Raw genomic sequence first — 14,654 nt, 5'->3', positions numbered from 1 at the left:
ATCCTGACCAAGTCCAGCTTGGAAACTTGCAGGGCAGAAGCAAGCCATTCAATAACAGAGGGAGGTGAACAGTCCTTCCACTTCTTGCATATCTCCCTTCTAGCAAGCAGTATAGCATAGAAGACTAACTTTTTCGCCATTTTGGAGACCCCCTCAAGAATTCCGAAAATCACTAACTGAGAATCCAATACTATGTTGAAATCGACAGAGGTTGACAGAATCTTACAAATATCTTCCCAGAACTGCGACAAAGAAGGGCACTCGTAAAACATATGGATATCCGAAGCAGCCAGGAGACCACATCTAGCACACTTCACCATGTTCCCCTGAATAAATTTAGAGAGACGAAGGGGAGAATAGTACGCTCTGTGAATAGTATAAAGGTGGTTCCTGCGCAGCCATGCCGGCTTCACTACATCCCACATCATTCTGCATGATTTTCCCCATAACTCTTGCAAGTTGGTATTACTTATATCTGACCCCCAAAGCTCATCAGGTAACAGAAATTCCCCGTCCAACTCCTCCAAAATCAAATTATACCATGACGAGATCTCTTTCTTGGCAGGGGGTTTGTCGATCAACAAGTTTATGAGAGTACTATAGCCACCTAGTGGGGGCTTACTTCTCTGAGAGGGCTGTGCTATATAAGATCTATACCAACTGGACATCTGCAGATATTTTAGCCTAGATAGGCCAGATCCAATCATCCCACTCAGGCAGTCCCAAGAAAGCAATTCACCCTCAACAAATAGGTCTCCCCAAAACTCCAACCCTGCCTCCCTGATGGGTAATGCAAGCAAATCACACAACCAGGTCGGGGGATCGGGGAGATCCCATAAGGGAGTCCTACTGCTATAATACCCTATTTTAATGGCTTTTATAACCTGGGCCCAAGTCCTTGCCATCCCCAGTAGGATCTTCAGTTTAATCTTTTTGAAGTACTTCGGATCTCCAAATTTCAAAAGGAATCCAAACTGACTAACCCCCTCTCCATCAAGCAAAGTAGTGTATAGAATTCCCACCCCAAGCTCTAGTGGCTTCTTTAACAGCATTCTGGCATGGGAAAGCTGGAACGCCCATGCATACAACTGGATGTCCGGAGCAGCCAAGCCCCCCTTTTCCCTACGCCTCCTTATCTTTTTCCACGAGATTCTTGGAAGATGTTTATTCCAAATAAATGTATTAATCTTGGCCTGGAATGTTTTAATAAGGTTTGGATCGAAATACAAGGGAATAGTGTTAAATAAAAAGGAAAGCTTTGGCAGAACCGACATCTTGACCAGATTAGACCGTCCCAGTAACGACAGAGGGAGACAAGACCAAGACTGAAGTAGCCTACGGCAGTCCTTAACTATCTTTGAGAAATTGACATTGACAATCTGGTCCAAATCCTCAACAATATCAAGGCCCAGGTATCTCAACTTTTTTCCTGGCCGAATACCGGCAATACTCAAACTCTGGTCCATACCCCAGGTCATCATCTCAGTTTTTGTGGCATTGATCTCATATCCAGATACTTCCCCAAATGCAGAGGCTAGCTTGAATATTTCTGGAAGAGCCATCTGGGCATCGGACGTAAAAATAAGAAGGTCGTCCGCGTACAGGGCCACTTTTCTCTCCCAGCCCCTACACGCAAACTCCTTGATGTTAACATTATCCCTCAGGCTTTGGGCAAAAGGTTCGACATACAAATCAAATAGGAGCGGAGAGAGGGGGCAACCCTGCCTTGTACCCCTCGAGATGTTGAAAGGATCAGATAGACTACCATTCACCAGTACGCATGCACTTGGGTTCTGATATAAAAGACCAATTGTCCGACGAAACCCTGATCCCACCCCGAACTTCGCCAGGGCCTCCGACAGATACAACCAATTCACTCTGTCGAAGGCCTTGGCGGCGTCCAAGGTAAGGACCGCCAAGGGGGAAAGCTCCAAGACTGCCAGATCTATTGCCCCAATTAAGTCATATGTCAGTTCATATAACTGGCGCCCTTTGACAAACCCTTTCTGATCAGGGTGCAAGATTTTAGGTGCAACAAGAGCTAATCTATTGGCCAAAATTGAAGCAAATAGTTTATAGTCTGCATTCAGAATGGAAATAGGCCTATATGAACCACATGCCGTTGATGATTTCCCTGGTTTTAAAATTACAGTGATGGACGCACTGTCCCAGGACTTCGGGGGAGACCCACCAGCCAGTAGAATGTTGTTGAATAGTAGAACCAGGAAAGAGACAAGTTCCCGCTCTAGTGTTTTATATAATTCAGCCGGGAGGCCGTCTGTACCAGACGCCTTCCCCTTTTTAGCATTGTATAAGGCCTTGATGACTTCCTCCTCCGAAATTTCACCATCCAATATTTTGCTTTGCTCAGCAGAAAGTGCTGGAAGGGTGATCTTGCTAAGCCAATGCTTGATGGTATTTAAACTAATATTCTTGTCTTCACAATAAATATTTTGAAAAAAATCTCTAAAGGCAGATCTAATATCATCATCACGGGAGAGTGGGGAACCATTGACTCTAATCATCTCGATGTTATTCCGTACTTGGTCCGTTTTAGTTTTCCATGCCAATAGTTTCCCCGCTCCTTCTCCATATTGAAAATGTGCAAGTTTGCTGGCCTCCCACCTTTCTTGAACCCGCTGATTTAAAATCGAAGCTAGATGGCCCTTTGAGGAAAGTAAACTCTCAGACAAAGAAGAGCGAACCGCTTCTGTGTTATAGTCACCCACTAGATCTAATTGGGTCTGAATCTTAGCAATATTAGCCTCCGCTAACGTAACGGCCTCCCTATATTCCTTCCTCCTGAACGCCATTTTATTTATAATGAGACCTCTCAGAAATGCTTTCAAAGAGTCCCATACTATTCCTATGCCTGCCGAGCAAGCATTTACCCTTAAAAAGAGGCTCACCTCAGACTTGAGAAAAAGAACATCTTCTGGGTGGGAGAGTAAGGAACGATCAAAGGACCAACTCCTCGCCGGCGCCCTTAATAGTGATATAAGATCCAAAACTATGGCCGAGTGGTCAGACAAATGTATTGGAAGGTATTTAATATCTTTAACAAGATCTACTAAGGAATGGCTAATTAGTATAAAGTCAATTCTGGATTGATGGTTGTATTTATAATTTCTATAGGAGACGCCCTGTTGTTCCCCTGCCCTTAACCTCCAAATATCTGCATATCCAAACTGCTTCATTGCATTTAACAGAACGAACCTTGATTTAGATGGAGTTAGGGATCGACTATTGCGAGATTTATCCAGTGAGGGATTTAGGACAATATTAAAGTCACCAGCAAAAACTACAGGTTCTGGAAAGGACAAGAGGTGAGATAGAATTACCTCTAATGAAGACGGGTCGTCCTGATTGGGACCGTAATACCCCACCAGAGTTATATGAGTACCTGAGATGGAAAGAGCAGCAATTACCCATCTACCTGCAGGATCGACTTTGAAATCTAACACCCTAGCTCTGAGATATTTTTTGAAAATAATCCTCTACAGGTCAAGGACTGTGAAGTGGAAATTGCAAAGTCGATCCACTTATTGCTTTTGACTAACACGTCCATTTCATCCTGAGTCAAGTGCGTCTCCTGCAATATACCTGCAATATAATGACCTGTGCCTCTGAGTCTCTAAGATATTGTAATATTTTCCTAGCCCTGGCTTTGGTACGCAGGCCGTTCACATTCCACGATATTATCTTTAAACCAACCAAAGCCATGATATTAGATAACAGACCCTAGGAATACGAAACCTTGCGTAGATGCCCTCATTTGTCTGACCTGACCTTATAACAAACCACAACATATCTAAGAATGTCATATTCAAAGCAAGATACAATAGAACACTAAGATGGCACAAGAGGAATTTTTTACTCGTTTTACCCCGTGACCCTACCAACCCCCCCTTCCTCACCCCCCCCTCCCCCCCCTGGAGAACCCGTGGTGTATCTAACCGGATCAAATCCAGCAGATGGCACCCCTATCTCAAGCTCCCGTGCTCCCCACCAACCCCTGAACCGAGTTACGCTCAAAAAAACGGAAGGTAGTTAGGTAGAGGAAAGTACATAAAGAAATTTCTTGCTTACCCCCTTTTTTTTTTTTTTGTTTGTTTGTTGTTTTTTTTATATATATATATTTTTTTATTTACTTTCCTGCCACCTCACCCCCCTTTTTCCTTTTCCCATTTCTTTTCCCTTTCCCCCTCTCAAATATCAGCAGTCAAGTGATTGTACCTAACCTTCAGAATCAATTCCTTCCTTAACTATAAATTACAAGAGAGGGAACATTTTTTTTTTTTTTTTTTTCCTTTATACTATTAACCTGTTGTCTTATTGCCCAATTCTAAAAGGAGCTCGTCAGCAGCTTGCACTGTACTTATGTTAGACATTTTGTTGTTGAACATCACCCTCAAGATGGCAGGGAAAACCAACTGGGCGGTAGCGCCCAACTTTCTAAACGCCTCAAGCCGCCTTCCAAACTCCCACTGTTTCTCTAACGTAGCCCTGGATAGATCGGACCTAATAAGAAAAGTAAATCCCTTTCCAGGAAGGGATTTTTGTTTCAAGGCTAAATTAAGAATCCGCTCTTTAAGGGCATAGGTGTGGAAGTTGACAAGGATTTTGCGTGGCTTAGGTCTTTGTTGGTTCCTCCTGAATGGGTCCCTATGGACCCTTTGAATGTCAATGGCCAGTTCTTCTGAAGACTGATCTAGACACAACGACTCCTTCAGTAACTGCACCACATAAGTTTTAATATCAGAACCTTCGGAGCCCTCCGGTACATTAAGTATACGGATATTAGATCTTCTGGCATTATTCTCTAACACCTCCATCCTGTCTAATAGGGTCTGATCAACCTTTCGCAACTTGACAATCTCCTCCTCAGCTTTATCAAGGTGCATAGATATCACAGTGACTGTCTCTTCTAACTCTCCAGTCCTGGAAGTTAACCCGTCGATCTTTTTGTCTAGGGACTCACAGTGGTTACGGATATCCATCTGGTTGGCAGAAGATTCTTCAAACCCCTTTTTGATGTCTTGAGAGAGGTAGGAGAACATGGCTAGCAAGGAGGCGGCGGAAACTGTGCCCTCAGTCTCATGTTTAGAGGCGGAGGCTTGTTGCTGAGCCGAATGTAGGGGAACATCAAACCCTGCTCTAACTATGTCAACAGATTCCAGTTGGACTCCATCCCCCTGGCATTCACGTATTGACGGGCCTGGCAAGCCTCTAGACAGTGGATCGTCCCCAGATATAACTAACTCCCCCGTATATGAGGCATTCACAGAAGTAGACAGTGCCCCTAACAGTGCCCCTGAATCACCTCCTAAGGGGGGGCAAAGGGCTGGACAAGGGGCAGGAGTGGAGTCCGGAACTGAAATCGGAGCATCCATGACATCCGGAATGATGGGAGTGTTGGGAACAGGTATTCTCACACCCCCTGAATCCATTACTGACAGAGAGGCAGACATGTCTTGAGCGTCTTGAGCGTCTTGTAAGCAGAGTACCTGTGGTATTACTTTAAAGTAAGAACGCAAGGACGGAGTTATCTTAGTGCCCAACTCTGCGTTCAAATCCCTTTTAAGTTTTACCTTAAGTGGGAGGTATTGTCTCAGGGCATGATGCATAGGTCAGAACCAGGCAGGGACAGGCCATATGGCGGTGATGGATGCTACTGCCTCCTTCTTCACACAGTAATTACCATCCCCATCTTACTCCCCTGATACGGGTTCTGTGTCTGGTGTGTCCGGTGTGTGTGGTGGGGTAATACCTGCATCACTGTGTGCCACTGACGCATTAGACTGCGAAGGTGACGGGGCAGCATCACTGTGTGCCACTGACACATCAGGGGTCGGAGCTTTGAGTGTCGATGTTCCCGCTTCAGTCATCTGGAACAGGCTCAGTGGCAGGAATGGCAAGATGATGAACTGCAGGGCATTGAAGTTCCCAGCTACTACTCGCTGGTGTCCAGCCGTGGCAGCCATACTTCCAGCCTGCATCTGCTCCATGGTTTCCATTGACCCCCGTATCTGTGCCAACTCTGTGCTGTCATCGCTGGTGCCTGTCTGACCAGACAGTTCTTGTATTCGATTAATGGCCCCCGCGAGGTTAGCCAAGGTCTGTGGTGGAGCATGGTGCATACAGGGGATGTCCGATAGGGACTGGACGTGGTCCCTGATGGGACTGAGACACCCACGTATGGCATTGAGTTTGGCTGCCATGAGCTCGAAACCCACCCGCAGCTGTTCAGCTAACTCCACCTGGCAACCCCACACACGCTGTTGGAACTCCATGTTTTGGTCGGGATGGTCCTGGGAGACAGCCGTGGTGGTGTGTGTTTCCTGCTGTATGGTCTGTACAGGTGGTGGGAGCACCTTGGGGCAGCTGGCCTGCCCTGCTCCTGGTGATGAGGTGCGGAGGCTGTCCATTATCCGTTGGAGGGTGTCCTGACATATGTGCAGGTTGTCCTTTTCATCATCAATGATGGGAAGTGTGATGTGCTCTGCAGGAGGTGTTGTCTGTCCCTCTGCAATGTAAAGGGAAGATGCAGGTTAACAGAGTTACACATGTAAGTTGAAGATTTGCAGATGTTTACATTCCGACTTCATGCCAATGCACATTGTGACTGTTTTGGTGAAGCTGGCTATTTGATGGCAGTCACTGTGTTTTTCGACTACATGACGGATGTGTGGTAGTACCCATACATTATCATCACACAGTGTCAGGCAATGCCAGATGTGAGTGGACAGTTACTATGCATGTGCGGAACCTGTTGTGAGCCCTGTCCTGTGGTGTTGGTGTTGCACTTTTTACCACATTGCCATCATTGCTGATGTTCTGTGTTTGCTATGGGTGTGTGCTGCATTGTGGGGGAATTGCTCCTACAGCTCTGATTTCGTGTAGCCTTCTCCCTTTGAGGCGGGGTGCCTTTGAATTGTGTGCTTTTCGGGGTCTGATTTGTTTTGACTTGGGTCATATGTGCTCTCGGACAGAATTTGTTGTCTGGTGCATTGTTCGTCTGCTGCCTGTATTGTACGGCATGGGTTGTGGGTGCACGTGGATATGTCAGAGTGTGAACTGCTCCTTTACGAATGTGATCCGCACTGGGACACCTCCATGTCGATTCGTGGGCCATGTCATGTTTTTTTGGCGGCTGCCATGCTATCAGGCATGCAGTGTCACTTGCATAGTCAGTGTGGGTCACAGAGCCGCTGCTTTGCTGGATTCAGCACATGTGCATGGGTCGGTTGTGATATTGGTGATAGGGAGGGGGGCCCCTTTGTGCACATTGTGGACGGGGGCCTACTTGGTGTTTCTATGTGTGCTGCAGTGTGCCAAGTCTATCAGGGACATGTTCCACGATCATTGTGGGTGTGCAGTGTGCTACACATAATTGTGCATGTGTGCCATTGTGCCCATCTGCCCCCATCCCCCAGTCCCTGGTCGTTACTCACCCTGTTGCTATTGGATCAGGTTGTATCGAGCTGTGTCCAGGCCCCCAAATCCTGCCACCGTCTCCACACTGCTGACTGTGGCCACCATTTCCTCCAGCTCATCCAGCTCCTCCTGTGTTGCTGGACTCCCACATCCAGTCGCCGTTGCTGCCTTCCTGTTGGAGGCGAGTTTCTGTTTGGTTTGGCTGTGCACTTCATGCCAGTGCCTTTTGACCTCCTCCAGTGACCTCCTTGCCACTCCGACTGCATTGATGTTGGTGACGATGGCCAGTCATATTTCTGTTTGAGTTGCCAGTGCCGCAGTGGAGGTGGTGAACAGTTGTTGATGGTGTTCTATCACCTCCGTGACGATGATCCGGTCATTCTGCGGACTGAACCCCGTCTTCCTCTTACTCTTCTCCTTGCCCATCCCCAAACACGGGGTTACTGGCTGGTACTCCGTGGGGCTTGTGGAGTTCGGCTTGTCCTCTGCACTCGGTCCAGGTGCATCCATGGTGCTACGCAGTTTGGATTGGTCTTGGTGTTTTTTTTTCTTTCTTTTATAGTGCATTTACTTTCCAGATGCATGGGATTTGCAGGCCTGTGGCTGGTTTTCGCTGATTTTTGTACCGCAATTGGCCTCAAGGCATTCATTTTTTAACTTGCGTTTTGCAATTTTGCGGCGTGGCATTGATTTTAACGCTGTCATTTGACACGTTATCTGGTGACTATCGCATGCTACCACCACGTTGTGAATACTTGGTTGGCACGGTGGAATTTTCCCGCAATAGGCTGCGATGTTGAGAGTTGCGTTAAGCTACTCTTGCGGTAGTTATCACATATTCTTGTGAATATACCCCACAGTCTTACAACTGCTGCTCAATATCAGATAAACTTGAAATTATATCTGTACATAGAAGCAATCATTTTGCAGCATAAGAAGGACTTCATATTAAGCACGGAATTACAAAGACGCATTGCTGGACTCATCTCGAGTCATCTCAATCACGCACACTCATTACTAGTTGTCAAAACCTAATTTCATGCTCAATAAAATAATTACAAGTCACCCACTTAAGGCTAGGATGCTTCTTTGCTGCATCTTTATTCGTCTAAAATAAAGTGCAAAAGTGATTGCTAGATGTCTTGAAAGAAGATACAGTTTATGTAAGATCTCACTAGAGGGGTCTGTGAATCTATTAATTTGGTGCGCATAGTATTCTTCAACTGTGTATAGTGGACTAGATAGTTGTCATTGGAAATGTGGAGCAGAAAGAGATCATTACTATATAGACCCAAAGGCATCTCAAACAAACTGTATGGTATTAAGTCCCAGGATGAGGTCAAGAACAGGGTAACTACAGTACCCTTGGGGACATCAGTGCAACACATCAGTGTCCTTGGGCCATGAGTAAACAAACCACAATTTTACAAGCAGTGTGGCATGTGGATCTTCACAGCACAGAGGTTTAAACGTGATTCAATCACTGTGGTTTTAAAGCCCTAGTGTACACCTTAATAAAAATCATTTGGAGTAACGAAGATACACTTTTAAATGAGGATGGGAATTTCCCCCCAGAAGATGAGGGCACATAAATACTCTAGCTTCAGCTTCCTACACAAAATAGAGGATCTGCCTGAGTATTAGCGGAGGCACAGGTACCCACTTTCATTTGTATGTCCAATTATTCTCGGAATTTGGAAAGGTCAAAAAGCTTTTAAAAACATGGCTATTCTAGTCAATTGGTCTAGCTCAGTTGTTGCTGCTTGTCTGTATTTAGCCTAGCAATAAGATATTCCTACGGGGATGATTTGTTTGCGCTATATCAAATGCAGCTAACATAACAACATAACATTCTGGAAGTTCCAACATAAAAACATAACATTCTGAAAATTGACAACTCAACAGGATGGTTTAACACAGAATGCACGGCAATCCATCGTTGATCGCCAGGGCTTCTATCCAGAGGGAGCACAATAAAGATGAGAAGCCGGGAACACAGAATCCCGATTCCTCTCTTCAGCCCCTCATAACTCCTATGAGATGTCTCCTCAATTCTGTTAGAACCACAGTCTTCCCGTTAGAAGTCCAGCCTGGTAGTACTATACCTAATGGTTTAGTCCCTGGGTCAGGAAACCATTGGGCTTTCTCAACCAATTAGTGGAGCAAAAAAATAATTTGTTCACACCATACTTATAGCCATAGGTAATCACACGCAACTACCACACATCACCAGGCGTTTCTTGCATACATGATGCAAATTTCTAGCCAAAGCCTGTCAATGTTGCATCCACTGTACCTGAATTTATTTCTTTTTGCTTCTGTTTGTGCAGTCCTCCAGATTTCGATTTCACTCTAGATCATATCTGGTCTGTGTATTTTCAGGATTGGCAGCTTACCTTGCTTTCAGATCTACAGATCTACAGCTGGTTCTAGTAGATCCAACCACAGCTCTGCTCCACTGTGATCTACCGTGTACGCCAGTTTCTATTTTACCGGCACATGTGCATATCATATAATGTAGTTGTATTCAAAGGACTTTAACGTATAAAGTATGAACTTTAACAAAGCTGAAAAATGTTTTCTGCAGAATCCCAGTCTTCACAGGATGTTTGATTAAGTCAGTCTAATAACGTTATCCATCAGACCAGACAAAGGGGCATATCAACAACAACCGGCGATAATTATCTCTAAGCGCTCTTAGCGTGAGGATAATTATCGCCGGCTAGCGTGAATTTTTATCGCTGAGATAGCGTGCTATTAGCAACGCTTATCTCAATAGCGATAAAAATCCTCACGCTAAGTGGCTAACGTGAGATTATCGCTGGAAACCCAGCGATAATCTCACGTTAGCTTGTTGATAGGGACAGGCAAACTTAGCCATGATATCCTACTTCCATAGGATATCATGGCTAAGTCAGAAAAATACCAGACGTAAAAAAGCAGCGTTAACCACAGTTAGCGCTGCTTTTTTTGTCTCTAACAGGGTTAGCGATATTCTTGATAATAGGAGAAATGTCGCTTAGCGACATTTCTCCTATTATTTTACTCTGGAACGCCCCCTTTGCATCTCATTAGAGATGCAAGGGGAAGCGTAGAGTAAATGGGTGCTAACATGCAAATTTGCATGTTAGCACCCTGTTGTTGATAGGGTGCTAGTTTTATCTCTGCTTTTTTGGCTTTTAAAGCTAAAAAAGCAGAGATAAAGCCCTTGTTGATATGCCCCCAAGGGAGGTATGTTCCCTGGCTAAGCCTCCTGGAGGCATTATGTTAATCCTGCACTTTTGATATAAACAAACTATGAATCTGTTGAATTTCCAGTCTATTGAGCGTTATGCAGAGGTGAGAATGGCGTTAAATTATCAAAAACCAAACTGTGGCACAACCTCTGAAATCATAGTTTAAGCTCATGAAATAGGGGCAAAAACACTTTGTAAGCTCCTTTTACCCTTTTCCTGCCTTTGGTCTCTGTTCTTCTTGCCGCCACCGCTGCCAGAGTCATTTGCGGGCTTTCCTGGTCTCATGAGGGAGGCCGGTAGAGGACTTCAAGCCCAAGCTGCCCCAACGGCACGTACGCCGCTCACACCACAAGCAAGCGACAGGAGGCACTTAAAGAGACGTCAGGTTCTCCCGCAGCGTGGGAGTTCCTTTTACCCTTTACCCCACTTTGGTCTCTGTTCTTCTTGCCCCCACTGCCGCCAGAGTCATTTGCGGGCTTTCCTGGTCTCGTGAGGGAGGCCGGTAGAGGACTTCAAGCCCCAGCAGCCCCGCGGCACGAATGCCACCCACGCCACAAGCAAGCATCAAGAGGGGCTTAAAGAGACAACAGGGCTCCCGCAGTGCCCGTCCGAGACCGAAGGAGGCCGGGTTGGGCCAACTCTCTAAGAACTTTGTATTTGGGACAATCTGCAATTTTGCGGTAAAGTGCTGTTTATATTTCCCTCCCCACTCTTATTGATCTTGCACCGTTAACATGAGTAAGCGGAAGTTAGGTACAGGACAGGGTGTCGCAGGGACACTTGATGCATTTTTACTGAGGGCGTAGGCAGCACTTATCAATGAGATTAAACTCACAGAACGTAAACTATCTCTAGAGCCCTTGCCCTCTCAGATTCGACTCCCAACTGCCCGTGTTCCTTCAGAAAATTTTATGTGAAGTAGTCACAAAGTGTCTTCTCCTCGAATTAGTCCATCGCAACGCATAGAGACAGAGATAGAGACGGAAATAGTTTCCTTTTAATCTCCTGGTTTAGAATGTAGATCTGATAGGCCTACTGTAACCACTAGAGGTCAGAAAGCCAAATTAAGCGAGGAAAATATTATTGAACCCCCACCCAAAAAAAGGAAGAGTCAAGGACCCCAGAAACAGAGTAAACCCAGCCTAAAAGTAACTGGGCGGAAATCCAGAACTGTTAATAATGAAAGAGAGCTTAATAAGAGACCCCCCAATGCTGCTTTACACACTGCAATAGAGAGAACACCTGTTTGTGTACAAGAAGAGGATTAATGGGGTAGACTTGAAACACTGATAACAGTATTATTGGATCCAATAGTGCAAAAAATTACGATGGTAGAATCCAGATTATGTAAACTGGAGGATATTGCTAATACCAATCCCCCGGCTTTTTTCTTTTATCAGTTGAAACATAAGCCCTGATACGATGTGTAATGGGGGGATGGATAAGGGGGATGGTCAACCTGCAAGTACCTCTCTCAGCGGGCATGCGAATAATCGGATTACTTCTAACAATATTACCCTTAGCACAGCCAATGCCCCTACTCGAAATGGGCATCCACCTTCAAAAGTGGGTCACCCCTCAGTAGATCCCCAGGGACCCTAACATCGTACAGTTGAACTTGATACGATTGGTGGACAGACTGTTAACTGAGAAAATGGTTTACCTGGTGCTATGTTGAACTCTAGAAACGAGGAAGTAGGGAGAGGTAGAAATGCTCAAGACTACCAAGGAAAGTTTTCCAATCCAATACGAAACTTGAATCTACCGCCAGAAGCAACCCCTTCTACGGTTGTTCTGGCTAATGTTCCACCCCTACCACACATTTTCTTTGAACACTGGTCTATCTTGAGGAATAAGTCCTACTTGAGTTGAATCTACCATTGTGCCAATTTTTAAAAAGGGGGAGAGACAGGATCCTGGATGCTACAGGCCTATTTCTTTATTGGATGCCCTAACAAAAATAGCAGGTTGAATAATACTGGAACGTCTTCAGGATTGGGCGGAGGAGAACGCGGTCCTATCTGATCTACAATATGGCTTTCATGCTGGTTTGGGGACAGTAGAACAGAGCTTAAACCTATTTATTTTAGTGGGGAAATACACAAGGGCGAAGAAGGGAAAGCTGTTTTTAGCGTTTGTGGATCTCACAGCCGCTTTTGACTGTGTGATCCACAGCAAACTCTGGTCAATCTTAGAAGCTATGGGGGTTGATGTTCAGATTATTTATTTTCTTAAGCGTTTTTATAATGATGCCAAGGCACCTGCATGTTGTGGTTTGAATGGAGGGTGCTCGGCCGCGTTCCCAATAAGGAGAAGGCTGTTTCCTGGCCCCCTTTCTTTTCATTCTTTACAATAAAGGTCTGGAGGAGGCACTCCTGAAAGACAACCAATACGAGCTCTCCTATACGTGGTTGACGCGGTATCGATGCCCCGCAGGTAGGCCTTCAGAGGGTGTTAGACAGTTTTTCTAACTTTATGAAAGATCTCGGTCTAAGAGTAAACTCCTCAAAGGCTTTTATTATGCGATGCAGCCATGGTATCAAGAGATCTAAGGATATGTTTGTGACAGGACAGAAGATTGGGTTTACCAAGATATTCTCATACCTGGGAATTCTCTTCAACCAAAATGACACCTGGTACAAGCAGTTGCAGCGAATAAACTAGCACTCTTAAGAACAACAATCGCCCTTACCAACTTTGCAAGAAAATTGGGTAGGAGACCATCAGAAGAGCTTATTAAAATCTACAAATCAAGGTGCGTCCCCACAGCAGTGTATGGGGCTGGGGTCTGGGGTTTCGCTGATCTGCTGTCGATTCAACGAGTGGAAAATTCTTTTTTAAGATATATTCTATCTGTACCGAATAGTACTTCATTGTACATATGTCATGCGGAGTTGGATCTTCCCTTCATTTCTGATCTAATAAAGCTAAAACTTGTTCTTTTATGGCACAGGCTCTGGACTAAAGAAGAAGAAGCAACGTTAAACAGAGACATTCTCGTAGACAGTCTGAAACTGGAAGGGGCCCTAAAGATCCCATGGATAAGATACGTTCAAGACTTTTTAAAAGATTTAGGTCGCATAGAATACTTTACCAACCCAAGAACCATCCGGATGATAACAAGGAAGGAACTTAAAAAAGAGGGCCTTCTGTTATTGGACAGTATTAGAATGTCATCTGAGATCACAAAGCCTACTGTCCTACACAATCAGCTGATTTTAACTACTTTTAACATTCAACCCTATTTAATTTTTGTACCAGGTGTTTTTGATAGGTCTTTATTAACTAGATTCAGGTTGGGGGTTTTCCACAGACTTGTTACCCTTCTGAAAATGAATGATTGGGCTCAAGACCTTGAAATGTGCCCTTGTGATAGCTACTCAGTACAGTCTACGATACGTGTTGTTCTTTTTTGCAGTTTTATACTCATGAAAGGAAAATCTGTTTACTACCAGTTTTAAAATCTTTTGGACTTCGTCAATGTTGACCTGCTTTCCATGCATTACAACACTTGGATAATGAGCATAGTGTTTTTAGGATTGTAACTTTCTTAAAGCAATTATTGAGTCAAAGGAAATGTATGTCTATTTAATCAGCTTTTATTGGAATTTGGAACAATGATAATTTAACTATGTTTAAATTTCCCTACGAATTATGGACAATGTTTCTTAACTGTATGATATTTTTAACTTATGAAATGATTGATGTGTTTACTCTTATGTACTTTTATAATTTTTCGATATAGCAATCGAATAAAGCTTCCTTTGACTTGACTTGACCTTGTAAGAAATTGGGTTGTTGGTGGACGGTAGTGTGAGGCCTTCCCAAGCAACAGCCACGATCCCTATCAGGGTGAACCACAAAAAGTCACTGTATAAATATGTGATTAACTCTCTGGGAGCTTGACACAGAAGCAGCCTTGCTTTACTTAAAGGCAATGTGTAATGCATTTATGCAGAACTTAAACAGTAATAAAGAGAA

The 14,654-nt window shown here is 44.6% G+C and overlaps 1 long non-coding RNA gene across 1 annotated transcript in view; it reads left to right on the top strand.

Annotated features, from left to right (window-relative positions):
* LOC146799582 (uncharacterized) overlaps nt 1-14,446 on the top strand; it is a 42,120-nt gene extending 27,674 nt beyond the window's left edge. Inside the window, exon 2 of the long non-coding RNA XR_014969284.1 lies at nt 13,627-14,446. This is a non-coding gene — a long non-coding RNA (uncharacterized LOC146799582). The remainder of the gene's footprint in view (nt 1-13,626) is intronic.
* Nucleotides 14,447-14,654: the final 208 nt, after the last annotated feature.

Source organism: Triturus cristatus, chromosome 9 (assembly GCF_964204655.1).
Source record: "Triturus cristatus chromosome 9, aTriCri1.1, whole genome shotgun sequence".
NCBI lineage: Eukaryota > Metazoa > Chordata > Amphibia > Caudata > Salamandridae > Triturus > Triturus cristatus.
The sequence above is the reverse complement of the archived record's forward strand: the minus strand, read 5'-3'. Positions and strand labels throughout refer to the sequence as shown.